General features: G+C 39.8%; 1 protein-coding gene and 1 long non-coding RNA gene across 3 annotated transcripts in view; both read right to left on the bottom strand.

Moving 5' to 3' along the window:
• STARD13 (StAR related lipid transfer domain containing 13) overlaps positions 1 to 27,098 on the bottom strand; it is a 226,970-nt gene that overhangs the window by 149,964 nt on the left and 49,908 nt on the right. The gene's annotated exons all lie outside the window — the stretch shown is intronic.
• Positions 6,569 to 27,098, bottom strand: LOC125961990 (uncharacterized). Its single transcript, XR_007473243.1, has 2 exons — positions 9,502 to 27,098; positions 6,569 to 9,279 (listed from the first exon to the last, which is right to left on the bottom strand). It is a non-coding gene; the product is annotated as an uncharacterized LOC125961990 (long non-coding RNA).

Raw genomic sequence — 27,098 nt, 5'->3', positions numbered from 1 at the left:
CAGAGATTTCAATAAAGTATAATTTGTTTATATATTAAAAATTTTAAGTTGAAAGTAAATAGAGAAGTTTCTGTATTTGAGCCACAATGTTTGCAGTGAAAATAAAGAACTCAATATTTATGCCAGTCCCAAAGATATTTTGAAGAAAAAAACGGTGTTTAGAGATGTACTACAGAGCTTAAGGTCGCAGAATTTTAAAAAATGACTCAGTTTCTTATCAAGAAGATGAAAAGAACAGATGAAGCTCTAAGCAAATTAGGAAAAGGTTCCAGAAAACTAATATAGTCAGTTATTAAACTTGTTGATTAGAAGTGACAATGATTATACAACTATAAAAAGGACATTAAGGCAATCTGAACTCTGGAGCTGGAAGAGAGGTGTAAGGTCTGACCTACAGATATACATTTGGGAATCATCCCTTTGAAATGGTAATAAAAGCCAGGAATGGGAACAAAATCTTGGAGAACCCAGAGCGGGGATGAGGAATAAGATTTGCTAGCAAAGACATCAGTAAAAATGGTCAACAGAAGCAGGGAAATAAAGTGCCAGTGAAGTCAAGGCGAGAAGAACTTTAATAAGTAGGCAGAGGCTAGTAAACTCAAAAGCTTTCTGTCAGTCACTCTACTGCTGACTGAATGCTAAGCACTGAGGCTGGAGAGTGAATGTGACTAACACCAGGGCAGCTGCTTCGGAGCCTTGGAACACAAATATCACTGGAGATGGTTAAACCAAAGGAGGGGAGAGAGAGGGGACAGACTGATTTGAAAAAATGTAGATTATCATTAAGAAATAATTTGTAGGCCATTTACAGAAATACAATCTATGAGCCCCCCCAATGATTTTACCCTTACTTTTTATGGATTGAGATTATTATGTCATCATGAGGGTCATAAATTATTAATGAGGAGGTTGGTTATTATATATCATCAGATTCTCTCAGTCTTTTTGGTTCCACACAAGAGGGCAACAGAAACAAAGCAGTGAGGCCAAATTTCAGCTTGAACATCTCTGGGAATTTGCATTTAACAAGAAAAGATCATCACTGTAAATATATTTCCCAATTTGTAACAGCTGAGACTCATAAATGGCGATGGTATGGCATATAACAGCTGACAGATTATCAGCATGTGTTGGCAAGCGCCCTTTGGCTATTAAAAGATAATTAAAACTCACTATAATCTTCCAGCTGCTTCATTTAGTCATTTTGTTTTATATGCATGTGATAAGACTCTGATTCATTTGAAATGGACAGCTCCCCTTTATCAGCTTCTTGGATTAAGCTGCTGAGTGACAGTCCCTCATCTGCAAATCTCCTTCCAGCTACAAAATTTATTCAAAGTATCATCCTCCGGCTCTAGCATCAATGGTTCTAGTTACCAAGGAGAATTGGGTTCATCCTTTATCGGGCATAGTTAAAGCAAGCAATAGCCCACCCATATTATGTCATAACAGTCTTCCTAAAAAAAACAGATGTACCAGAGAGCAGTTGTTCTGTGTTTTCAATTGAGGAAAAAATAAAGAAAGCAAGTTCCAACTGGATATCAATTAAACTTGGAAATAGTTTAATGACTGTGAAGACCAGTAGTGCAGGAACCCATTATCACAAGGGACCACGCAACCTTCCATCCTACAGATTAGGAATTTTTTTAAAAAAGGATCATGGAGGAAGGCAGTAAAGGACAGCCTTTTTAGTATGCATTGTTTAGAGTCTCTAGCTAAAAGGCACAGGAATGGATTATATAGTATTTCAGACTGTTTCTAAGTGCAGAGTAGAATATTCTGAGAACCATTCTTGCAGTTTTCAATTGAAGATTTTCAACTTAATTTTATGTGCAGTTTTTCTACACAAGGACCAAATAAATAGAGGCATGTACAACATATTCAGTTCAGGGCAGACTGAATTAGAGAAGGGCTTCAGTGACCGGGAATTATCTGGGCATGATCATTATAGAGCCACAGCGACAGATCCAGGCCTCCACTTCCATAAAGAAAACAAGGTTTCTCCTTAATTTGATGTTCCAAGAACAGATTGGGCTTTCACATACCTCAAGGCACATGAGATTTTTCTCCTATAAACTTCTTTCTTTTCTATCTTTGCCTGAGTGTCTCCTTCCGAAGTCAGCTGGAGCACCCCCTTGTCTTGGAAGCCTTCTCTAAGCACTCAGTGTAGACGCTGTGGCTCCCATGGATCCTGCACTTACACCTATGTTGTACTTTTGCCTGTACTGTAATTACCTGTGTACGGCCTCCCTCCCCACCCCAGCTACAGTGGAAGCTCCTGGAGAGCAGTGCCCTTGTCTTGTCTTGCCCAGTCTATAACAGGTGCTAAATAAACACTGAATAAATAAATGGGGGAATGGATAAGAGAAATGATCTTTTGAGGAAGAAACTGGTAAAATTTACATGGTCCTCATTTTCATAGGGACTGACAACATCCTCTTTCTGAGATTTTGGCAGAAATTAAAAATTGATAGAGAAACATATTGATAAGGAGGCTATCCAGGCAAGAATATCCACAGAAAAGGAAAGGACCTCTTCAAAATAGGCCTCTCAACAATGTCTCCACTATTATATTTCACATTTGCTTTGGTGTCAGGCCCCATGATCTGATGGAATCTCAACCTTGGAGGATATCTCCTTTGTCCTTATATTACTATCCTTGGTCACATCTACATAGTTGTCAGTCAAAGAGAGCATAGAAAGTGGCCTGGGCACATTTTTATTAAGTCTCTGGGGTCAAGGGCAAAGGCCTCTCTATATATGGTTGAGTCAGGTCCAAGAAATCATCAAAAAGTGATACCACTTTTGTTTGAGTTTAAAAATCATTACTAATATTCCAACAGAAAGCAAACAAAGGGTTGGTTTATCTCCACTTATGCAGGCCCTTCCTAAGCTACGATGGCCTTCCTGATCTCCCCTTCTCTCATCAGCATCAGCTCTTTAATCAATGACAAACGTCACCCAATCTCATCAATACTGGCTTTACTCTGCCAAAGAACCTCCAATGGCATTTTAGCATCAGAAGCAAAGTCGACTATTTTTGCTTTCTGGTTTTAAGTAACACAGCTGCTCCACAGACCTGTAATAGCTTCCTGGTTTTGTTCTTTTCTATCTTTAAAACATTTTTCAACCACAGGGTCACAGGCACACCAGTGTGAGCTGACAAGTAATGTGTTACTTATAAGACTGCCACCACCCTATTTGCCAAGCACTTACATCAGGTATTTTTTGAACATCTCTAGTTCTTATAGCTATCCTCTGAAGTGGGTGTTATTACTCCAATTTCTACAAAGAACCCGAGGCACTGTGGAATCAGATAATTTGTCCAAGGTCAAACAGCTAGTCCTGGTAGAGCCCCAATTTTACCCTAGGTCTTTCTAACTCCCCAGCCAGTGTTCTTAAGGATTAAATCACACTGTCTTCTGCATAGTTAAAACATACACCTGATTTTAAATATAAACTTGCCTACATTCAAAACCATCACTTTTAATAGCGTCTTTCACACTTGTTTAAGGAAAGAGAAAGGGCGGATTTCCAGCTGGAGTAGGAACTGCCCTCCATGCTCCAGCTCCAGTGGCCAACCATGGCCAACGCGGCTCCAGTTGTTGGGACTGGTTTACTCTGGTTTCATTTTTCAGTCCTCCATGCTTTCTGGGGATGCTATCAAATCTGAGGCCTAGAGCAGTGTAAACATCCACTTTAGCCTGTTACTACTGAACAAAGATTGAAACCTGACTTCAAATCACGGCAGACACCTTCCTGAGATCAATTGGACACTGTCTGTAGCCCAGTGCTCCGTTAGCCCCGGAACCACCGACAGCCAGTTGAATCATTCGGGTGTTCTCATGTATATATTTTGTACCTTGGTTCATGTCCAGATCCTAGGGCATTTTTCTATCTACATTTGATAATCTAAATTTACTTTATCAATACATTTATAGAAGAATTCACAGGTTTGGTTTTGAGACTCTCCATAGTATAGTGTCTTGGTAAACAGGATTTTCCACCCCCCTGAAACTAAAGGTATTTCCTGAATAAATGTGGAATCAAGAATTTCCAGGAAGTCTGGTAACTAAAATCAAAGTTAAGACTTCCTCCTTTGAACTCCCAAGTGGAATCCTGTATATTTTTATTAGAGTACATTCCTGATGTAATTATTTAAATTAAAATTTGTCTGCCTTGCAAGTCCCTGTAGGGCAATAATTATGACCTCTTCATCTTGCAATTTACAGTCTCCAAAGAAGATTCTGTCACACAGTAGGCACTCAAGAGATACTTGTAAAAGGAATGAACAAAGGGATGGATTCACTTGTATCTAGGTATTTTTAAACTTAGATCTGTGGTTCTCAACCAAGGTGATTTTGCTTCCTTAGGAACACATGGCAATGTCTGAAGACACTTCAGACATTTCAAGTTTTGTTACTCAACTTGTGGGGAGGGCTCTTCTGGTACCTAGAGGGTAGAAACCACAGATGCCTCTTAACATCCTACAATGCACCAGATAGCCCCCATAAAAAAAAAAGACTTACCTGCCCCCAAATGTCAATACTGCTGGGGTTGAGAAACCCTAAATTAGATAGAGAATATCTACAAAAATTCCATAAGCAGACAAGAGACTGCAGAAATAGGCCAGATCTCCTACTAGAAAAAACGCTATAGCACCCAGTCATATCACTTACAGAAAATATCCCACAGAAACATAAACCGAATTGGAGCTCGCAGGTGGTCATTTTCATCTCATAGCTCACTCTGTTCTCCCCACATAAGCCTCAGCCAGATAACGTCTTCGGACTTTCAGAAGTCAGCGTTTGTATGCTGACCCAAAGCCCAGAATAACCCAAAGAACGAGACTTTCAGTCAATAACAGTGGCATTATTTTTTATTGTGGGTCATGGCTCATAATATGCAATTCAGCTAAAAGGGAGAGATACAAAACATTTGAGATGACTGGCAGGAGAAAACTCTAAAAACGCTCCAGCACAAAAGGGGATTAAAATGTCACAGGAAATTTTTTCCTTGAAAATGGAATGGCTTATGAATGCTTCATTCTTCCCAGAACAGTTAAAACACTGTCTGGGCGGGCTGCACTGCCTGAGTTCGGAAGGCAGGCCACTTGTCCTTTGTTCCATTGCTCACCCCGAGAAGCCTTTCCCTGGTGAACTTGGCCCATGAGCAGTGAGAAGATACAGCAGAAGATGCTTCATCTAAGAGAATAATCTGGGTTGAATTTATCCCCCCTTTGGAAATAAAGAGACTGCCTCAAGCTGGGAAGCCAGAGACTGAGCAGAGACGGCCGAGTCTCTCACTGCAGATCACGTTTGCCTGGCATTTTAACCATCATCTATTACCTGAAGACTCATTTGTCCAAGGCAGAGTGAAGCCAGCTCTTGCACTGACATGGAATCCAAAGTGATGAATGGGTCCATCAGAAAGGCTGACTCACAGCCAGACACTCTGCATTGGGTGGCATTAACCAGGTGTCCTGTCTGCTTGGAGTCTGCCTTTGCCAGACTCCCTGGGCTGTTTTCTCTCCAGTTACCAATGAGCACAGGGCCCTAGCACGATGCAGGCGGCATGGGCCGCAGCTGCCGTTTTCAGCTTGTCGCTTGGATGTGGTGGGGGCTCTGGGGGCATAATGAGTGTTTCTTTTCTGACAATCTGCAGATGATCCAAACTTTCTGGGATTTAGATTAATTTCCTGTTCGGCATGTTTGCAGGATGAGAAAACAATTATCTCCAAAATTACAAGTAATTAGCTGTTTGTTTGTCATTGTAAGATAAGATCTTACTGCCCTCCCATAACACACCCAGACCACACACACACACACACACACACACACACACACACAGGCATCCTGTGCTCCAGTTTTTCAGTTGTTATTTACAAGTCTCCTTCTGGGAGGTTAGAGCAGAACTCCCGCCCACACCTTAACCTATATAGTCTTAACTAAGCCCGTGTGAGCACTGCACACATCTCCTGAAGGGTAAAGAAGACATGGGAGCACAATGTCCATCACCAGGATTTAGGCTCATTACGACAGGTGTGGTACACCTCACACCGTCCAGGGCATGAGAAAAGTGAGAACAGCCACATCTGCCTTCACGTTTGCTCTCTCTAGGCAGGTGCCAGGCTGGCTGAAGTGCCAACAGGAGGTAGGAACATGAAACTGAGGATCTCAAGATGGGTGTCTAAATTCTGACTCCATCACTGACTGGTTGTGGAATCTTGGGCAAGTCATTAGCTCCTCTGAGGCCCAGTTTCCTCATTTTTATAAGGGGGATTATAAAAATTCCTTGTAAAGCAGGGTTTCCCAGCAGTGGCAGTGTTGACATTTTGGGCCAGATAATTCTTTGGTGTGGGAGATTATCCTGTGCATTGTAGAATGTTTAGCAGCATCCCTGGCCTCTGTCTATTGCAAGCTACTAGCACCCACCCACAGTTGTAATAATCAAAATATCTCCAGATATTGCCAGTTGTCCCTGAAGGGTAAAATTGCCCTTGCTTGAGGACCACTGCTGTGAAAAACAAAGCCCATCTTCTTTAATTTCTTCTTTTTTTTTCCTTTAAACTATCTTTTTTTTTTTTTTTTTGGCTGCGTTGGGTCTTCGTTGCTGCACGCGGGCTTTCTCTAGTTGCGGTGAGCGGGGGCTACTCTTTGTGGTGGTGCGCGGGCTTCTCATCGCAGTGGCTTCTCTTGTTGCAGAGCACAGGCTCTAGAGCACAGTCTCAGTACTTGTGGCACACGGGCTTAGTTGCTTCACGGCATGTGGGATCTTCCTGGACCAGGGATCGAACCCATGTCCCCTGCATTGGCAGGCAGATTCTTAACCACTGTGCCACCAGGGAAGTCCTTCTTTAATTTCTTAATAAAATAGCGCCCAGAAACTTAAATTCTATCCCTAAGGACTCAAGGTAGCAATAAAAAAAAAAAAAAAAAAAAAAGGAGCTGTGAGTAAAGTGAGAGAACTCAGAGTTCTGTCCATGGAAAACAGGGTTTGGGATAAAATTGAGAACTGTTTGACTTCACCTGGAGACTCTTCCCTAGCCCTAAACCTTGGAGATTCTGGATTTTGTTCTAATTCTGGGCAAGGAGTATGGGTGGAAGCATATTCTCCTTTGCACAGGGTTATAGGGCTTGAACAAGTTAATGTATGTACAGAACAATGCCTCTAACTACTCATACAATCACAACCAAAGGATTAGTGCAATGCAGTGTACACAGGAATGTCACCGAGGCACTTTCTGCACACCTGTGGGCAAAAGCACACTGCATGATGACTCTAGTTGTAGTGCTTCTTCCAGTTGTACAATTCAGATGAATCAATCAGTCAAAGGCCAGGCACATGCCAGCAAGAATGGCAGAAACCCAGAATTATCCAATGTGAAACATCTTACTGGAGTTACAAAATATATCTGTGAATTCTTTGGCCCTCCTCCCATCGTGTAGTGCGTCAATGCCCCCTTCCCTTGAACCTGGGCAGATCTTTATGAGTATGCTGACCAACAGAAACAGCAAAAGAGACCCTATACCACCTCCAAGGGTATCATGAAAAGGCATGCACTTTTGCCTTGCTCACCCTTGCAAGGCAGTCTCCATGCTGTGAGGAAGCCCAAGCCGCCAAACAGAGAGCAGCTGGCAGCCTCTGCTGAGGCCCCACATGTCAGGCAGCCAGTCCTGGGAGTGAATGAGGCTTTGGATGATTCCAGGGCCCAGTCATTGAGTCATCCCCAGCCTTCAAGTTATTCCAGCTAAAGTCACAATCATCATGGAGCAGAGACAAGCCATTTCTACTGTATCTTTTCCAAATTCCTGACCCACAGAACCCATGAGCATAATAATGGTTATTTAATGCCACTAAGTTTGGGGTGGTTTGTTACACAGCAACAGTATTATACTTCTCCAAGTTCAACCACTGCTGCTCAATGAATGTATTCACTGGGGAACTTGGGTCTTGTAGGATTAGCTCAGCTGGGGCTTACATCAGAAACAGTCAGAGAATGAGTCTGCCATTGGGCATGGTGAAGAGCTTAAGGTCAGACATATTGCCAGTGCTATCTAGAAGTCTATCTTGATACATAGAAGTTGCAGAGGTTATGATTTCTCTCATGCTACCCATGTACAGAGCAGCTTGATCAGCAAGAAAGGGAGAACTAGATTTACATATAACTATCAGACAAGAACACTATGTGTGAACCTTGAAAGAAGGATGCTCCCTTGGGAAGCCATGAATCTTCGGGACCTGGTTATTGGGTCAGGAACATCCTGTCCTAGAGAATAAGCTGGCACTGACCCAGAGTTTGGGCAGTGACCTCTAGTTTTTGCTTCTTGGGAGAGGTCATGGGAATAAGTGTGGCCATGACCTTCTAAGAAGAGAGACTTTGCCTGACTCACCATGACCTTTGCCCATCTTATGTGTAGAGATAGCAATCTTGATAAAGAAAGATAAAAGTACACTGGACTTGAGGGAAACAGTAATAAGTTGTTTTCTAAATAGGAGTCAAGAGACTAGGGTGTGTTGAGAAAATAGAATGTGTGCTTTAGAGCACAGTAGAAAATTCAGTATCATTTGCACTTTATCCGAGTAAGCATACAAACTCTGTCCCCTGGGGGCTCTGTAGGCACCTCATTTAACTGGGATTTAACCTGCGGCTAGATTCAGAATATGAACTACAATTCAGGCAGAGAAGTAAAACTTTATATTAATAGCTCTTATAAAAAAAACTATATGAGTATTTTTTATTCAATACCAGTGGGGAGTCTGCCTGAGGCAAGTATGTGTGATTTCATACTTCATAAAATATTTAAACATCTTTAAATTACTTCTGGAACAGTTCATATTTGAAATCCTCTTTTTTGATAAAATAATGACTGGTTGCTTAAGAATTTGGTATAAACAACAAGATCCCATGTCTTATAGAGACACTTGTTTATTGGGTTTCTCTACAAATTAATCTTCTGGTTTCAAACTAGTTCAGCCAATTGGCCCAATATGACTAGTGTTTTGGTTTATTCACATTTCCAGAATCAGGAACTAAATTTTATTTGTATTTAGGTACATAATACTCTTAGAAAAGCCTTTCTTTGAAAAATGAAATCACCAAGCCAATTTGTAATGTCTAGAGGTTTAAAATTTAAATCTCCTTACTACACATATTAAATTCATTTTATATTAGTATTTATTTATTCCTTACCGATAAATTTTTAAAGGGATCACGGCTAAAGCAGAAAGAAAACATGTATAGTTCCATCAAGTAATTTAATTAAAATCCAGGGAGGGCTTCCCTGGTGGCGCAGTGGTTGAGAGGCCGCCTGCCGATGCAGGGGCCGTGGGTTCGTGCCCCGGTCTGGGAAGATCCCACATGCCGCGGAGCGGCTGGGCCCGTGAGCCATGGCCGCTGAGCCTGCGCGTCCGGAGCCTGTGCTCCGCAACAGGAGAGGCCACAACAGTGAGAGGCCCGCGTACAGCAAAAAAAAAAAAAAAAAAAAAATCCAGGGAAACTTCTGTCGTAAGTTGACCCAGAATTTACTGAGCAAGAATTACTAATAATACAATCACCAGGTAGGTGTCTCCAAATAGAATGAAAATCTCTAGTAGAAGGTACAGTAATAAATTCAAATGAATGAAGAGATAAATTAGTAATTGGGAACATTAAAGTTTTAAAAGAATATAAATATTTTACCATTCTGAAAAGTTATGGAGCTAAATCCTAGGTTTACCATTTCTTTATTGCCACAGTTAAAATCCCCGTCACTTGGGATATTTTTCTGGGTAGTCACTGTAACAACAAAAACTAAACTATAAGGGGAACCCTTGAGCTGTGGAAGAAGATAGAGTCAGATAGCCCTGGGTTCAAGTCCTGCTAGTTATTTGGGTTTAACTTGAACAAGTAACTTTAATCTCTCTAGGCCTCAATTTTTTAGCTTTTAAAATGGGAACACCAACAGTACCTTCTATAATGAGGATTAAATGAGACAGTCATTTATCATGTTTAGACAGGGCCTGGACAAAACACATGTTCCTTGATTATTACTCTCTCTCTACTTTCATTCTGACCACTTCAAACCCATATTCACTTATTCATCTTTTTAAACTACTGTTCAACCAATTACTCCTCTACTCAAATTCCCTCAGTAGCTCCCCATTACCTACCAAAAAATTTTCAAATTCACTGCAGTCTGGCCTCAGACTCCTTTTTCAACCTTATCATCTCACTTCCTACACCAGATTTAGAGTACTTTTTTTTTAAATTAAAATATAGCTGATTTACAATGTTGTGTGCCGCTTCTGGTGTGCAGCAAAGTGATTTAGTTATACATATATATATATTTTTTCATATTCTTTTACTTTATGGTTTATTACAAGATATTGAATATAGTTCCCTGTGCTATATGGTAGGATGGACTACATTCTTAATTACCTAAATTATACTTTTCAATTCATTTTGTTGTCCTACTTAGAATAAGTTCCTCTGACTTTTGCCCAGTGGAAGCACAGCCACTTTCCATAGCTCAGGCCCAAGAACCTTTTTTCCTTAACTTACTGCCCTGCTGACAACGCACTCTTATGAATACCTATGTTTTGATAATCCATTAGTCATCGAACCATGCACTCTCTTGAACTGTTGGTATTAATGATAGTTTATATGTCTTATCTCACTTAATTGTAATCTCCTTGAGGGCAGTGATCATGTTTTATATAATTTTCCATCATGCTCAATAGCAGCAAAGATCTTGCAATCGGCTTTGAACAATTATTTGTTGAAATACTGACTAGGTTAGGTTCTCCACTAGTGTAACTGATGCAGAAGAAGTGATATTCATTCCTAAAATGTAGCCTTTCTTAAATATTTGTGTTAATTATTGCTATGTTACTAAAGTTGATTTCATGAGAAATTCACCACCATTCTAATCCTTACAGGGGGAGCACAAATGCTAGTGTAGCAGTGTTAGCAGAGAGGTAAGCTCTCTGTAAATGATGTGCCCTGACTTTTTGAGAACAGAGGAGATCAGCAATGCACTTTTCGCCAGAGGGAGAGCATTCCATGCTCTTGGATGATGGGATATGAGTTATTCAGATTCTAAGGAAGACACATGGTGAAATGATGCAGCAAAAATGGATGAAGTCTTAACTCCAGGATTCCCCAACAGTTAGTAAGAATCACCCCCAGTAATACCAGGCATGGATGCCTTCTGCTAAAAGATTGGAAGCTGAAGCAATGAAACACGAAAACATGAGAACAACAACAAAATAACAGCTAAAGCTAAAGACTCTGGCCATTGTGCCTCCACTCCCGCTGCACGGATGCCATCCCCGCACCTTTAACACTCTGTGGCACGAGTTTAAAGCCCCCATTAAACAGTGGTGTGGATTTTGTTTTAATGTGTTGTTATATCCCAACACCTGCACTTGGCACAGCGTAGGTATTCCAGAAGTGACTTTGTGAGTGAGTGAGTGAATGAATGACTGTGTCCCTTCATGCAAAAATGGAAAGACAATGAATGAATGCACTTCATTTTCTGTAAGCTGAGTGGGTTACAGCAAAGTTAAGATTCAATGCTTCGAGTTTATCAGAACTTAGTCAAAACAGAAGACTTAAAAGACTGTCTTTGAAAAGAAGCCAAGGGGATTCTAGGCTTTGAAGATATCTTTTCCTGCTCCTTGTGCTGTCTCTTTGCTTCTAGGCTTTAGAGCAGGCTGCACACTTGAGGGTGGGGTGAAGGCAGAATAACGTACTTCCTCTGGGCTTATCTCACATCTTATGAGAATAGTTCAGAGGATGTGTGATTAGGTCCCAACTGACTGCACTGCTAAGGCAGATGTGCTTCATTTGGGGAAGTTAGACTTGAAATATTAAGAGTTAGGTATGTTTTCATCAACTTCATACCAGAGTTAAGGTTCATATTCTGGACTTATGGGGTAGTCTAATGAGTAACTTTTAAGGCTAGAGAGTAATTTTTAAGGACTAAAAATACTTTCTATTATACTCAGAGTTTGACAGTTATCTGCTTTCAGAGGTAAATTCCATTTGATTAGGAAAATCCTTGTTTAAAATTGCACAGTTTCCTAGCTGCAGTAGTTATACATTTTCTTCTCTGAGGAAACTTGACACATTCTAATTTCAGACCCACTACAATTGGGCCCTTCCTTAGCTTCCACTTTATTATTTATCCAAAGTTGGGTATTTTTTTATCTTCTCCACAAGGAGTTAGTCCACAGTGTAATGGACGATGTCGCTGGTTATTTGTGTCCTTTCTGTCTCCTTTTCAGATGAATGTATATTGAGCCCTGAGTAAGTGCTTGGTTCTGCAATAAGTACTTTGCATGTGTGACAACACTTCATTCCAGGCCGTGGACGTTATTATTTTTCTTCCCACTTTAAATGAGGAAACAGGCTTACAAAGTTCATAGAACTTGCTCAAGATCACATAGCCAATCCACGCTGGAATTAGGATTTGAACCCAGGTCCAGAGAACACCAAAGCACATGTTTTCATTCAATGTACATTGCATCTGCAAACTACAAGTTTTAGAAAGTGCACAGCCTCCCAGAGCCAAAGGAAAGATGTCTGAGAGAGTCTTTCTCTCATAAATCAAGGCTCTGAAGACTTCCTAAGTCCCATGTCAAGTTATTAACAACAATCACAAAACATTATAATTCATTAAAATGGCTAATCAATGAGCAGAGACAGCTATAAACAAGAAACGTGTTCTGCTAAGCCACAGGCTGCAGAGAAACTCAGAGCATCACGAATCTGGGTGGGGGTGGAGAGATGTTAGTCTCACCCTCATATGCAAGAAAGAAGTCAATAACGTCTTACAGGTCAGGTTTGCTGGAGTAAAGGTTTTGGGAAGCCTTCACACGCTTGGATTATTCTCCATCAAACAAGCTCCTTCCTCTTCATTCATAAAGTTCCCCCTCAAATGCCACTGCACTCAAGACACCCAGCCTTTTCAAGTAATAACCACACGTACAGAGTGCTCAACAAAAAGATTTTCACACCAGTCTCAGCTTAGTAATTGCCCTTCCTCCTGAAATGTAACATCATCAGCACACTCAAACATTGAGAACAAAACAGACAAAAACCTGATATCAAAACTACAGAACAGGTACTCCCCTGGTGGCACAGTGGTTAAGAATCTGCCTGCCAATGCAGGGGACATGGGTTCGAGCCCTGGTCCGGGAAGATCCCACATGCTGTGGAGCAACTAAGCCCGTGCACCACACCTACTGAGCCTGTGCTCTAGAGCCTGTGAGCCACAACTACTGAGCCCATGTGCCACAACTACTGAAGCCCGCAGCACCTAGAGCCCGTGCTCTGCAACAAGAGAAGCCACGACAATGAGAAGCCCGTGCACCGCAATGAAGAGTAGCCCCCGCTCGCTGCAACTAGAGAAAGCCCGTGTGCAGCAACGAAGACCCAACACAGCCAAGAAAGGAAGGGAAGGAGGGAGGGAGGGAGGGAGGGAGGGAGGGGGGAAGGAAGGAAGGGAGGAAGGATTGCTTTAAAAAAAAAAAACACTATGGAACAAAACCCGAACATCTTAAAGGGATATGTTTGTAAAGTGTGTGTTCTTTCACCTTTCACCTTTCTTTCCTGAGGCTTTGCAGACCAGGCTGTGCTGGGCAAGGCCCCACGAAAGCACTGGGCACGTCCTTTCTTCATCAGATAATCTGGGCAGGTGACATCAGGTTCCTTCAGGCCCCTCAGACTCAGGCAGTTCGCCATGATCACAGTAAGCTCTTGCAGGCCTCCAGCTCAACAGCCACACCAGGCTATCCTGCCTAGAGGACAGTCCACACTGCCTACTGGCCTTGGCAGGAAGCCTGATTTATACTGGAGATTCTTAACTCAAAGAAAGCATATGATCTATGACGCTTCGATTTGTCAAAGTCCCCAAGTCTATCACACAGTATCTTTCACTTCAAAATATTTTATTCTGCTCATGATTATGGGAAATTATTCATTAAGGGTGAAACAAAATTCATTAGCTCAGTAAAAAATACAAAGTAAAATTCTCGACACCTCAGAATAGCAGAAAAATAAGAGGGAAAAGTGGAGTTTAAAATGAGCCTTATTAATTACATAGATTCCCTCATAGCATATCAAATACATAAAAAGAAAATACAAAATAAAGGTAAGAATTAGAATACTTTGTCTATGTGGGAACCAACTAAAAACAAAACAAGACCACAGAGTGGCACATTATTCCCATATCCATGAGGGGTGATATAAATTATTATTCAAGGAAGAGAAGCAAGTGTGGTGATGTTTCGTGTCCAATTGAGAACTAAAGAGCTGGGGCTTGCTTTGTATGGCTCCTGTGTTCAGGCCCAGAGGTCCCTAACAGGTACCCTGACATCACTTAGCCACGACAGAACTGAGGATGACGCCTTCTATCTGGATTAATTTCACATCGATTCTTTTTTCTTTTGATAATATCACTGAATAGCAGGAGCTGGTATTATTCCCATTTGATAGATGAAGAAACTGAGGCACTGAGAGATTAAATAAAAGCATGCATGGTCACCAGGGTACACGGTCACCTCGATGGTGACCTCAGGATCACCCAGGACGCAAAGGTGTCCTAGAACCAGGCCTCCTGCCTTCCAGTCCCCCAAGCTTGGTTCCTCTTTCCACTGGAAACATCACTATTCTACTTAAGACTCACGCTGGCCCTTTGTTTTCAAGATTCACTTTCCCTGCAAAATTTTACAGCTGTATGTAATTCATGTGTCCGGTTGTTTTATCCATGATTTAGGCTGTTTATATTGAAGAAGCAGCACTATATATACTATGAGTTATCTCTTTAAAAACCCAATTATTTGGGAAAAGCTCAAATCCCAATCAACTACCAAAGAATTAACCTTTTCTCCTTAAAAACTCCCTTCCCTGAGCACTCACACAAGCACAGTCAGTTCATCAATCTCTTTATGTAAATAGTCATGCAACAAGGGAGGAGGTCTGTTTATTATTTTCGATCCTGTTTTGGCTTCTGGCAAAATTGCACAAACAGCAGAAGTTGGCAGAACATTGATATTTTCTTCTGACTGACTACTGTTCTCCAGCTACAAGTGCAGTACAAGGGCAGAGCACAACTGTGACTATTCTGGTCTGCAGGCCTCAGCCGTGACTGAGGTCAAAACTGCAAAATCTGGAAAAGAAAGCTCCATCCGGGGCTTCTCTCCGCAAATGGAGACCCTGGCTTAACACATGCTTTCCTTCCACTATAGAACTGATGAGTTCAAGATCCAGAGTCCAGAGAACACCACAGGTCTGACCTAATTCCCATCTCGATTCTCACTTGCAAAGGCCCACGGTGAAGATCACATGAGCCTCTGAGCTCCGGGGCCCTAAGAGCCCTGGGGAAACCTGGGGGAGTATGGACATTGACCCCCAGCACCTTCTAGGAAGAAGGGCAGCATTTTGCAGGGTCCGGAAGTAGGGAAAGGGGGTTGGGGGTGGAGGAATTTGTTCTTTCCCTCTGTTATGCTTATTCCTACCTAACCTTGCTAGACTCCTTACCAAAGGCCAAATGCTGCTGCCGTGTTGTTTACTTTGGACAGAGCGCCCTTGATGAAGAGCAGCCAACCCTCAAGAGAGGAGTGGGAGAGTAGTTAGTATATAGGATGATCACGACGAATTGCTGCTGGTTTTGGAGGTGAAGTCCTCCAACAACTTGAGGGACTGCTGGGGGAGAAGAGGGAGGACTGAGAAGGTCCAAAGTGATGAAAAAAACAGAACACCTTGCTTGGATTCAAGGTAGACATGTACATAATTATGAGGGTGCTGGTGTTGTCAGTGGTAAGCTGACATAGGCTTCTGAACCAGACTTGAGTTCAGAGTCCAGCTCTGCCACCTACTTGCTGGGGGACTTTGGGAAAGTTATTTAGCATTCCGAGTCTTCATTTACTCATCTGAAAAATGAACATCATAAGGCCTTGAGTGTTAGGCCTTACTATGTTTATTTTCCAGATGAGTAAATTTAACTCTCGAGTCTTCATGAAAATTAAATAAAATAGCAATAAATGCAGTGCCGAAAACAGTCCCTGGTACATAATAGGGAACCCTCAATAAGAGCAGGTATAAGTATGCTGTCAGTGTTTTAAAAATCTTGTAAACTTTTCAAGAGCTAAAATTTGTGGCATAAAATTTATAAAAAGTCAAATCATCAATCCCCAGACCCAAGTATTTGACCCAAAGGCACAGAAATTTTGATACATTATTTTGCCTCTCCACGACAAACCCCAACTTACACTCTTCTTTTCACTTCGGTGACCCAGTGGAAAAGTTCTGCCCCAGCCCAGGAGGTATGGCTTGCCTTCACCTCTGGACACAGCTGCATAGACTCCAGCAGCCAGGAGGAAGCACGACTGACAGTTAAGAGCTGAAAAGAACCTGTCTCAATTCCACGTCATTCCTGCCTTACAGAACAAAGCACCAGGCTTCACAGAACAGAAGCTACAGTGTCCAGGGCCAGTTCTGCTAAAGTGACCAACGATGGGAGATGGACACAAAAGTGAGAGGAGAAGCCTCACGTGAAACAGAAATAGAATGGCTCTGTCAGAAACTGAATTGTAAAGCTGGAGGTGAGGAATTAATTTTACTCTACGTGGAAGGGGGAAAGGAAAAAGTTGGACTCTGAAACCATCTCTACTCTACCAGTTAGTTAATGTTTGACAACCGTATTGCTCACTGCCAAGTTTCCTTATTCGATCAAGTGAGCCTATACTTATCTATAGAGTCTACTCAGGGAAATGTACTTTTCCATACAGCAAAACCAAGTGAAAATCCACTTCCAAAGGAACAACTTAGGGAACGGAGACTAGAAACGTCTCAAAGTAGGAAAGCTTGCATATGCATTTGTCAGATCTCTGAAAGATTCTAGGGAACACAGCTTCCTAATCCAAGATGATCAGTACTATCTTACACTCATATTCAAAAAGATAATCCATATGGAGTGGCTCCACAAAATGTCACACATGCTACCAGTGAAGGCATTACTGTTATAATAGCTTTTCAGGGTTTCCAGGATGCCATACGCAAACATCAAATATTTTATCTTATAAAACAAGGCTTTTACTAAGTTCGAGATTAACATTTATGTCATGATATAAAAAGACTGGACTAACTAATGTTTCTACTCTTTGTTGGCTGGGGGGCACAAAAATGGAGGAGGACCTAAGACTACATATATTCCATAAATAAATGAAGCAAAAGAATCCACGTTGATTTAGTCCATTCAACTTGAAGGACAAATTTCAACAAATGTTAATTTCATATCCATATGCAGTCTTTCACAGCGGAGGAATTCAACAATATGAAGAATATTCCTGAATGAAAAGGAATGAAATCCTTAGAAGAAATGGGCAATGAAAGCTTCTTAAATAATTTGCTTGAATTAGTTCGAGAAACAGAGTGCTTAGTTTTTAAATTGCCAACTGATCATTTGAAAGTTTATTGACATTTTACAGCATTTCTTTTCTATGAATTCCTCTAAGCAAAGACCACTGTAATACTGGAAAGTTTCTACAAAATTAAGAAAAGTCTCAAAGTTAAGTTCTCAGTTTAGAAAAATCACAACATGTCGAGAGGGGAACTCAGACATTATAGATAAAAACCATCAGATATATAGACATAACCCTCTATTACTGGCTAATGAGGCTGGTCTAGGGCCTTGCTCCCACCCTCACACACTGATAGCCTCCCTGGCCTTTCACTCCAGCCTACTGAGAGCACAGCCCCCTTTCCTCCAGCACTGCTGCCCTCTCTCAGCTTTAGTTTACCAGCAAGTCACTCCCAGAGCTGGGAACATTTCCTGCCTCTTTTATTGGCAGAAGGTGGGGATCAACAGACTTTGCTATTTATCTTTATGAGTTGAAATGGGGCCTAAACCCATCACTTTAGGTCAGTTCAGAGCAACTAAGAATAACTGCTGTGCCCAGGAAACCACACTTGGGAACGACAATGGTTTTCATTACAGTTTAAGATAAAAAGCAAAAGAACAACAGCAACAACAAAAAACCCCACCTTTTGTTTCAGGTTTTGTGGTGGATACTTTTTGAGGACACAAAAAATGTGGCGAGAGGTATACCTGCCTTAGTAAACTTGGTATATAGTACATAATTTACTCTTTGTTTGCTGATACAATACCTTGAAGGGCCCTATGTACATGGATGTTTGTTTAATATAAATATTGATATATTTTCTTATATTGAGCACTTAGTATGTGCCAGGCACCGTGTTCTGTTTAATTGTATTCTCTCACTTATTGCAATAACTATGAGATAGTGGCTATTACTAGCTCCTTTTTGCCCACAGAAGAACTGAAGCTTAGAAATGTTAAGTAACTTGGCCAAGGTCACTCTGCTAGGGAGATACAGAGCTGAATTTTAAACTCAAGCTGCATGACTCCAAAGGCCTCCAATTGTTTCAGTAGTAGGTGTAGAAAATTTAAAGTTTAGGTTAAATGAACAGTGTCCCTAGGACATTCTTGATCCCACAATCAAGAGCAGAAAGTGTTTCTTGAAATTCAACCAACATATTTCAATTACTTGCCCCAAAGAATACAGATTTCATCATCCCATCAACAGAATAACTCCTGGAAGATTGTCCTAGAAGAAGGCAAGAAACAAATGTCCATCTCTCTAATGCTTTGTGCTACCATTTCATGACTGTTCCAAGCAATTCCAATGGATTGGCTGCCCTGGCCATTGATAATACATAAGAATTCAAATGTGGAATTACATCACACTCAGTATTGGGACCAACAGATGATAAACTCAGTCCCTGAAATTCTTTTGCGGTCTTCTTCAAGATATCCTGCAAGACTGATTTCCCTTCTTTCTGGCCAAGATTTTTCCCCTCCTTCTTCTAGGAAGCCAGTAATAAAAACATCTAAGCAGCTTTATCTGCCGTAGACCTTCCTCCTAAAAGCACAGCAGAGAGAATGGAATACTAACAGTGAAAATAGGAAAGTGCAGGGAAAGGGTGGTAGCAGACTCTCCTACCCAAAGAGATCAATGTAGTAGTGAAGGCGATTTGATTAATAAGAAATTATTATACACAACACATGGTCCTCCAAGTTATACCTTGCAACGGATTTCATTCTCTATTTTGAGAAATGCATTTAGCAGGAAATGTATTGTGTCCTTCAAAGCATTTCGGAGAGATTTAAATTCCTCTACTAAGAACTCTAGTCTTATTTAGGTGAGAATGGTTGGAATATCATTGTCATTGGAATTGTAAATCCTTCTTATTTCTTACAGTAATTTTTACTATTATAAATAATTTGGAGGTAGTAAAACCTTCAGAGGAAAATATGATTTTATGACTATCGTATTTTTTTCCAGTTTGTCATTTGGTGAATACAAATGCATGTGAAATGCTACTGTTCACTTATAGAGATTGAATACTAATCCAAGGTTCTTGTCATCCATATGCATGATTTTCAAAATTACCAGTAAGAGGAGACTTGGAATGCAGGAAGAGAATGCCTTCTTCAGCTCAAAATACTGATATGTAAATTAGTTACTTGGTGACTGCGGAGTCCCTTTACAATCTCCTCTCTCTCCTCTACACTGTTTCACTCTAGTGTTTTATCAGAATGTTAGAGACAAGGCAATGCAAATCACTGGTATTTTAATCAGCTCTGCCTCTGTCAGACCTTTGAAATTACCAGGATTCCTATGGCTTGTGAGGGAAGTCATTTGAGAGTCTAGCCAGACATTTCGGATTTTTTTCTATTGATTTCCTTTTTCTAACAGCATTAGCATGTTCTGTAATTTTAAGTTATTTTCCAACCATTCCATTTAAATTCCTTTTGATCCTAAGTTTCTCTAAAAAAGAGAATTCATGTCTTTTCAAACAATAGTGTATACATTTTCATAGTAATCTGTGTGTCTGCCTTGCCCTAGACTGCACCATTCTACAGTGATTGCTCTGGCCCTGTGTGACTTTACAACATGGGGATCTGAGCTACACGGTATGGCTAATTCTCCACGTAATCTGTTGCAGCTTTTTGATATTCTGTGGATTTCTCTCAAAAAGCATCCGTCATAATGCAAATGCTAATTTGTTATCTCTTTGCCAGCAGGAGGAAAAATACCTTAAGAATATTTGTAGTCTTCATGGGAAACTTGGTAAGTTGCTTATACAACTAGACCAAACAGATTTTACTAACAAAAATGACCTATTATCTATCAGTTCACTTTACTCTGTCGTTCCAAGGGAGACTTTATGTAACCAAGGATACGTTTGGCCCTTCAAGTCAGAAACTGACTCTGAGCCACCCATCAAAGTTTGAGCTTACAGGAGTCCACCTCTCCCATTACCTACAGCCAGGGAGAATTCGAGACTCCTATATAGTTTCCTGTTTCTTTCCTGTGGGGCTGTGACTCCACTTTCCAGCAGTAATGGAATATTCTGAATTAGCTGCTGTAACTTCTGACCCCTTTGGAACTCAACTAGGACTTTGGCTTTATCGTAGATCCAGAGCTAAAAAGTAATCATTTCTTTCTCCTGGCCCAGCAGTACCTATCTTGTAGGGTTACTTGAAGATTGTTTGTATTCTTTTTATTATAATGATTAACTCTGCCCATATACCTACTCCTTCAGTTTTCTGATGGGCAAATTGTGCGGAGGGCACTTAATCAGGTTAGGATCTTCCTTTGGTTGTTAATTTTCATAAAAGATATCCATCCTGCCTTAACCCAGTAGATTTTTAAGGTATATGGAGCTGGCCTTATTTGAAAACAGAATACTTGCAATGTTACTCTATAAGATACAATCTCAAATTATCAATTCATTCAAGAAATATGTTCAAAGAGAATTATCTGAATGCATCACCAGCCCTCCACTTTCCTAAACCAGACTTTCCAAAATGTGTTCCCCAGGGAACATTGATTTTACATGATGTCACTTCCTGGTATCCAGTACAAAATGGTTTCATGATGAAATATGGAAATATGTCAGTTTAAACAAAGTTAAATTACTTTCTGCAGGATTTCTCTGAGCCTTTCATAAATGTGAATTTCCAAGAAGGGAAGGAGGATGCAGTATTTCCCCAAATTACTTAACCACAGACATATTTTCCTCCTGCCTATCTATCTATCCATCCATCCAACCATCCATGTAACTAGAGTTCTGAGAATGAGACATAGAGAAATTGTCTCTAGACAGTTTCCATGCTATTTCTAGATTAAGCCAGAGAATCAGAGGATTACCTACTGAACCTCCTTGTTTTGATCCGTCCACCCCATCCTCTAATATTTTTACTGAATTATAATTTGTTGTTATGCTCCCACTTCCACTGCAGGATGCTATAAGAGATTTGCTATTGATTTCACTATAGAAATGTTTAAAAGCACCATCGACTATGGCTTGTAGTCTCTTTATGGGATTTTTTATGAGAAACTGCTCTTGTATATCAAGTCCTTAGGAGAAAATTCTCCCAAATATCAAGCCCCAGGGAAAGTTGTGCTGGTATGTTTTTACCTTATGGACATGGCAAACCTTCCCTGATCACGTTTTCCTCTTTTCTTAGATTAGGAAGGCTCAAGCTAAATCTGTAGCCTGCTTTTAGTAATTATTCAGGGCCTTACGTTGTAAATTTTTATATAATATCTCTTCCTAGTCTTATTAATTGACCTACATTTTTCTTTTCACCAGATTTATCTTTTTTTAACTGCGTTGTATCTTCTTCTCTAAACGACCTCAAATCCTTTAGGTAATGAGGTAGAATGTAAATTAATACATAATGTCTTTACCCACACCAAAATCATATTCAGATTGCCCGAGGAGATAGAAAATGATCCTCATTTCATTCAAATATCTGGTGTGCAAAACGCATGGCTGTCTTCTTATGTCTTCTTCCTTAGTCTCAGCACCTCGTTCTCATAGCTAATGAAATGTAGAGACAGAGCACATCCCTCTTACTGATATGTTTCCACTGAATTTCCATTTATTTTCCTTTATATAGGAAGTTTACTAAAACTCACTTGTCATTTTCTCTCTTTCTAAATTTGTCTGGGCCATCAATTGATATTGCTCAGACCACTAGTGGTGATTTTTTTTCTAACTTGTGCTTCTAAATTGGCCATGATTAGGTTGTTAGGGAAATGGGGAATCCTGCTTTATAAAAGTTGACCAGTGTCCCAAATTTACTAAGAATTAAAGCACTGATTATAGTGCGGGGGGGAAGATACGAGAAAAATGAAGCTCTATTCACTTAAGCTAATGTCACAAAATCCAGATTTGGCAATTGCCTGCGTCTGGGATGAGTGTTTATAAATTCAGAACCAATAAAAGCAGTGAAGTGCAGCTATGCAATTCTCAAGTGTTATATGTGTATAAGCATATTGCTCTTTGCTAATTTCTTTCTAGTACTTATTTCTTGACTGCTCATATTTTTTACTATGTGATGATTTTTAAAATGTTATTCAAAGTTAGTTGACTTAACAGATTTTCCTGTAACTTCTGGTTAAACAGTATCCTTTGTGTACAGGCCCTTCAGTCACCAGCACTGAATAGAAAGAGGCTCTGATTCATGAAATGTGAATTTGTGACAGTTTTGTGTTTTTTTTTAAAGAACTTGAGCAACACATGACTGATGCATGCTTACCCTGTTTTCTGTGTTCCATCTGTCTTTCTGCCAGTGTATTCATCCTCCATTTCTGAAAGTAGCTGAGAAAGAGAATGCTAAGCATGGAGAAAGGGCAATTCCAAAAGAACAAAAGGTTGTTTGACTTTGGCTGATGCTACCCAGTTGGTGGAGGTCTCCTACACCAGGGATGAGAAATGCCACCACTTAGGTTGGGCAAATCCCCAAGATATCATTTGACTTGATGGAGGAATGAGAGAGAATACATCACTAATGCCCAGTTCCATTCCCTGCAAACATAAAAAAGCAGTTTACTCCGCTCTAGTTGAGTTCAACTCAAGTGCTATCTCTAAAAATAGTGTCAGGTAAAAAGTCAATGAACGTGCAAAGATCAATTTTCACTAATTCTCCTAGTAGTGAAATTTCCACATTTTGCATTTACTATCAAGAAAAGAGGTCTTTTGTGAGCTTGGGGATCCACCTACATTAACACTCTCGGATCCCTACGGTCCTTGCAATAGGCCAGGCACTGCAATAACTCCATTTTACGGTCCAGGACTCCTGATAAAGAAAGGTTTTTTACAGGTTTCTTTATAAATATAGGTTGTACTGACATTTAAATAGTCCACAAGACAGGACATCCTAACGTTCCTATTAAATTGATAATGAGAGCATTAACCAGGTATCAAAGAAGTATGTCTGGGTAGATGTTGAATGACATAGTAAGGAAAATGTAAATAAGAATCATCTTTCTCTTAAAGTAATAACCTGTGATCACAGAATCCTAGAGTTTTAGAGAGGATGGGAGCTTCACATTTATTTAATCCAAACTCTTTGTTTTATGGAAGAAGAAAAGAATGCCCAGAGAAGTTGTGACTTGCCTCAGATCACACAATTAATTAGCATCAGAAGTAGAACTAAAATCTGATTTCCACCTTACCATTTCCTTGACAAGATGTAGAAAAATTATAAGCCATTGATTTATTCCACGTTAGACAGCTGCTCTGTTTCCTTTTGGGCTTCTGTTACTTTAGGTTTAAATTTCCCTGCGTTACACACTCTTGTTCAAGGAGTTATTGACTCAACTACAGAAAGACCTTGGGAACCATAGTCATACCATCTCATTTTCTCATCAAGAAATGAAGGCCCAGTGAAGTTCTGAAACTTGCCTGGTAAAAGAATGAGAGAGTTTCCAAATAGAGCCTGCATCCCTGTCTTCTTTTTTTCTGTAGTTCAATGGACTTTATTGCAGTCTGGTCCATATCATGCTGTTTAAAGCATTACAATATTTTTTTAAGTTCAAAAGCATGATGAATTCTTTCACAAAGCAAGTAATCACATTTATACACTTGCTTAAATTTGGATTTTCCGAGTAACATGTGTGTGTATAGACTTTAAGCATGATGCACATGTAGCCAATAAATCGTAACCATCTAATGACATAAGATCCCAATTCACCCCTTCCATGGCCTAACATACTCTTCCTCCACCTCCTCAGTATCCTCCCTCTTGTCCATTCCAAGAGTCTGCCGGTAAGGGAAATAAGGACCGTTACAATTTTCATTCTCTCTCCCTATAACAATTTCCCCATTGATTCAGCAAGATTGTGGGGCAAGGATCATGGGCAGTATGACTTGTGTGATAAGCTTTCACTCTGCAAAACACCCTACTTTAAACATCACTTCTCTTTTTCACTGGACTTAAAACTCCAGAACTAAGAAGATGGCTAGATAAATGATGCACGTATTTTTTGGAGCATACCCTATGAGAAGCAAGTTTAGATTCATCCTGAGTTTGAGCAACTAATTCTGATCCTATGTATCATCAAAGATTCCTTTATTTCTCTTCCCTGTTTTTCCCTCTCATGAGTGGATCTGCTGTTGAATCATGTCTGTGCCATTCAATGATTATCTCACTGTAATGAGGTCACTGAGGAGCAACTTACTCTTGTTTGCACTGTTCCCAACAGCCATGAAAGACTGTAAGTGTTGATCCCCAAATTATATTAATATAATGCTAAATCTTCCTTGAAAGATCAATAGCAGAGTAAACAATCTTAATGATGTGGCTGTCATTTCAAGATACCAGTATGTGAGTTACAAAAAATATCGGTGTTATTAATTTAATATGCACTTGATAAACTTTAATTGAATGATTATGGGCCATTAGTATAATAACCTGACATTGTGTACTATTGGGTACTAACTGCTCAAGGAAGGTAAAACACATAGCAGTTTGCTTCCACTAGAGAAATAAGACCTGATTGGAAATCTCACAGTGATTCTGTAACATGGTTCATTGCTGTACCCTGAGTAGAAAAGATTGAAATATTATATAATCCAGAAATCAACCATAGGTTCAGTAGTTTAACACTCATTATAAAAACTAAAAAATGGTTTGGAGTATTATTGAGCATGGTCTCTAGTTAAGATACATTCAAATACCAGCTCCTACTATGTAACTTTGGAGAGGTTATTTGAACTCTATGTACTTCTGTTTTCTCACCTGTAAAATGGGTATAATAATAGTACTTACCTACAAGAATTTATTTTTTGAGGATAAAATAAATTGGAATATATATAAAGTGCTCTGAGCAGTGCGTGATACACTGTTATTCTCTATTACAGTAAACCAATCTACTCATATGGTAAACCCAGTAAAATCATTTTGCTTCTGCTTTCTCAATGTCTTATGACACAATCGTGCATTGTATTATTAACTCATTATTAACAAATAATGAGTTCCTAACCACTGGATTGTTGGAATTCTTTCATGCTTCCCTATGATCCTAACTGTCACTTAATTTTTAGGCATTCATTAGCTTCAAACATTCCATTGCCCAGTATTAAAAAAAGTGAGTATGCTCAAATTTTCTAATTAGGCAAAATGAAACACAGATACAGAATACATTTTCAATGATCATGCATGTGTTCATAACTTCAAGTCCTCAATGGAAAAACAATCTTCATTCCAGAAAGAATATAATTTTTAATGAAATCAATCACTGCAAATTCATTTAAGGAGATTTACAAAGATATTTCAAACTATTTGTATGCAATGTTTCTAACATAATACACTTCATAAGCATGCTGAGGAACATTCAGAGTGCAGACTACAAATCATCAAATCATCACCAAACATTTATTGAGCCCCTATGTCCATAATGATGGTGACGTCTGGTAAAGCACCATTGTCAGAAATCTCTAAAACTAAAATGGAGCTGGTTTTTATTATAAGCCTAGTGTATTTTTAAATCAAGCCACAGGGAAATAATTACTTTTGTTTCTATTCAATCAAGACATGCACACAGAGTTTATGGAATGACATAATATCCTTCCTGAAATCAGACCGGTATGTAGGACCAGTATCCTTCACACATAACCAGTTCCTGAACCTTTAAAAACAAATCCTAATTTCCAAGGAAACAATCTCATCAAATGCTGCTCACTAGAATACATATTGTTCCTTTTGGAAACATTACAATAAGATTTTCATGATTACAAACCCCAACTTCCCCTCTAAAATTCAATATAATCTTAAACTTATTTATTTAAGTGGAAATTGTACTTTTATAATGGCTCTAGAATATCCTGGTCAACTTACGTATCACCAATATAATAATTTAGTTATTTAGAAGTCTGGGAGGGGGTGATTATAAACTTCATAAACTTATTGTACATGTGTAGTATGTGTGTGTGTCTTTTAAATGGGCAACAGAAGTTTCTTAGGAATGTTCACCTTTCTACTTTCTACAAACCTATCCTAAGATAAAGCGCATGTTTTAAACTATTTTTGGAGAATGATGAGTTTTAGTGATTTTTTTCCCCCCTGAGAATAAAAAGGAACACGTAACAACTTGTAATCAATATCCTCTCCTCTCTGCCTTATAAAGCTGGTGCTTCTGTCACAAGATTTGCTTTGACATTAGCAGACACTTATCCTTTACCAGAAAAACAGTATCAACAAATCAGTGGCAACTGCTGACATAAATGTACAAATAGGCAGAGAATGTGACACTGGTTGTCAGCCCAAGGCCCTTAAGAATAGAATTTTAACTTTCTCCTGTCACTAAGAGTGTTCTAAAGAATCTAGGCAGGGTGGAAGTTAGTTTCCCACCCTCTCCTAATTAAATAAACAAGTGTCCAAGTTTTAAATGTGACAGAGTGTGTGGAACTTGTCACGTTTAAAAATGAAAAGCTCCTAAAATACATACTGAGGAAACCTGTCTCATTTATTCTGTAGAGACACATAAGTCTTGGAAATTTATGATTCACTGTCCTACCGTGAAGTTTTTTGTGGACTTTATGTTGAGTTATGTGGCAGCTAAGTGCTGTCACTGTTTGCTTGAAACTGCAGCCTTAAGTTATTTCTGAAAGGTATGCGCAGCTTGGCATAGAAATCCGTATGTTGTAAAGTGAAAACAATAATTTTAAAAACTGGGTTAGCATGAAAGAGAGCCAACAGAAATCAGAATTAGCAACAGCCTTCCACTACCGG

This window comes from Orcinus orca, chromosome 18 (assembly GCF_937001465.1).
Source record: "Orcinus orca chromosome 18, mOrcOrc1.1, whole genome shotgun sequence".
Taxonomy (NCBI): domain Eukaryota; kingdom Metazoa; phylum Chordata; class Mammalia; order Artiodactyla; family Delphinidae; genus Orcinus; species Orcinus orca.
This window is presented reverse-complemented; position numbering and strand designations above follow the sequence as displayed.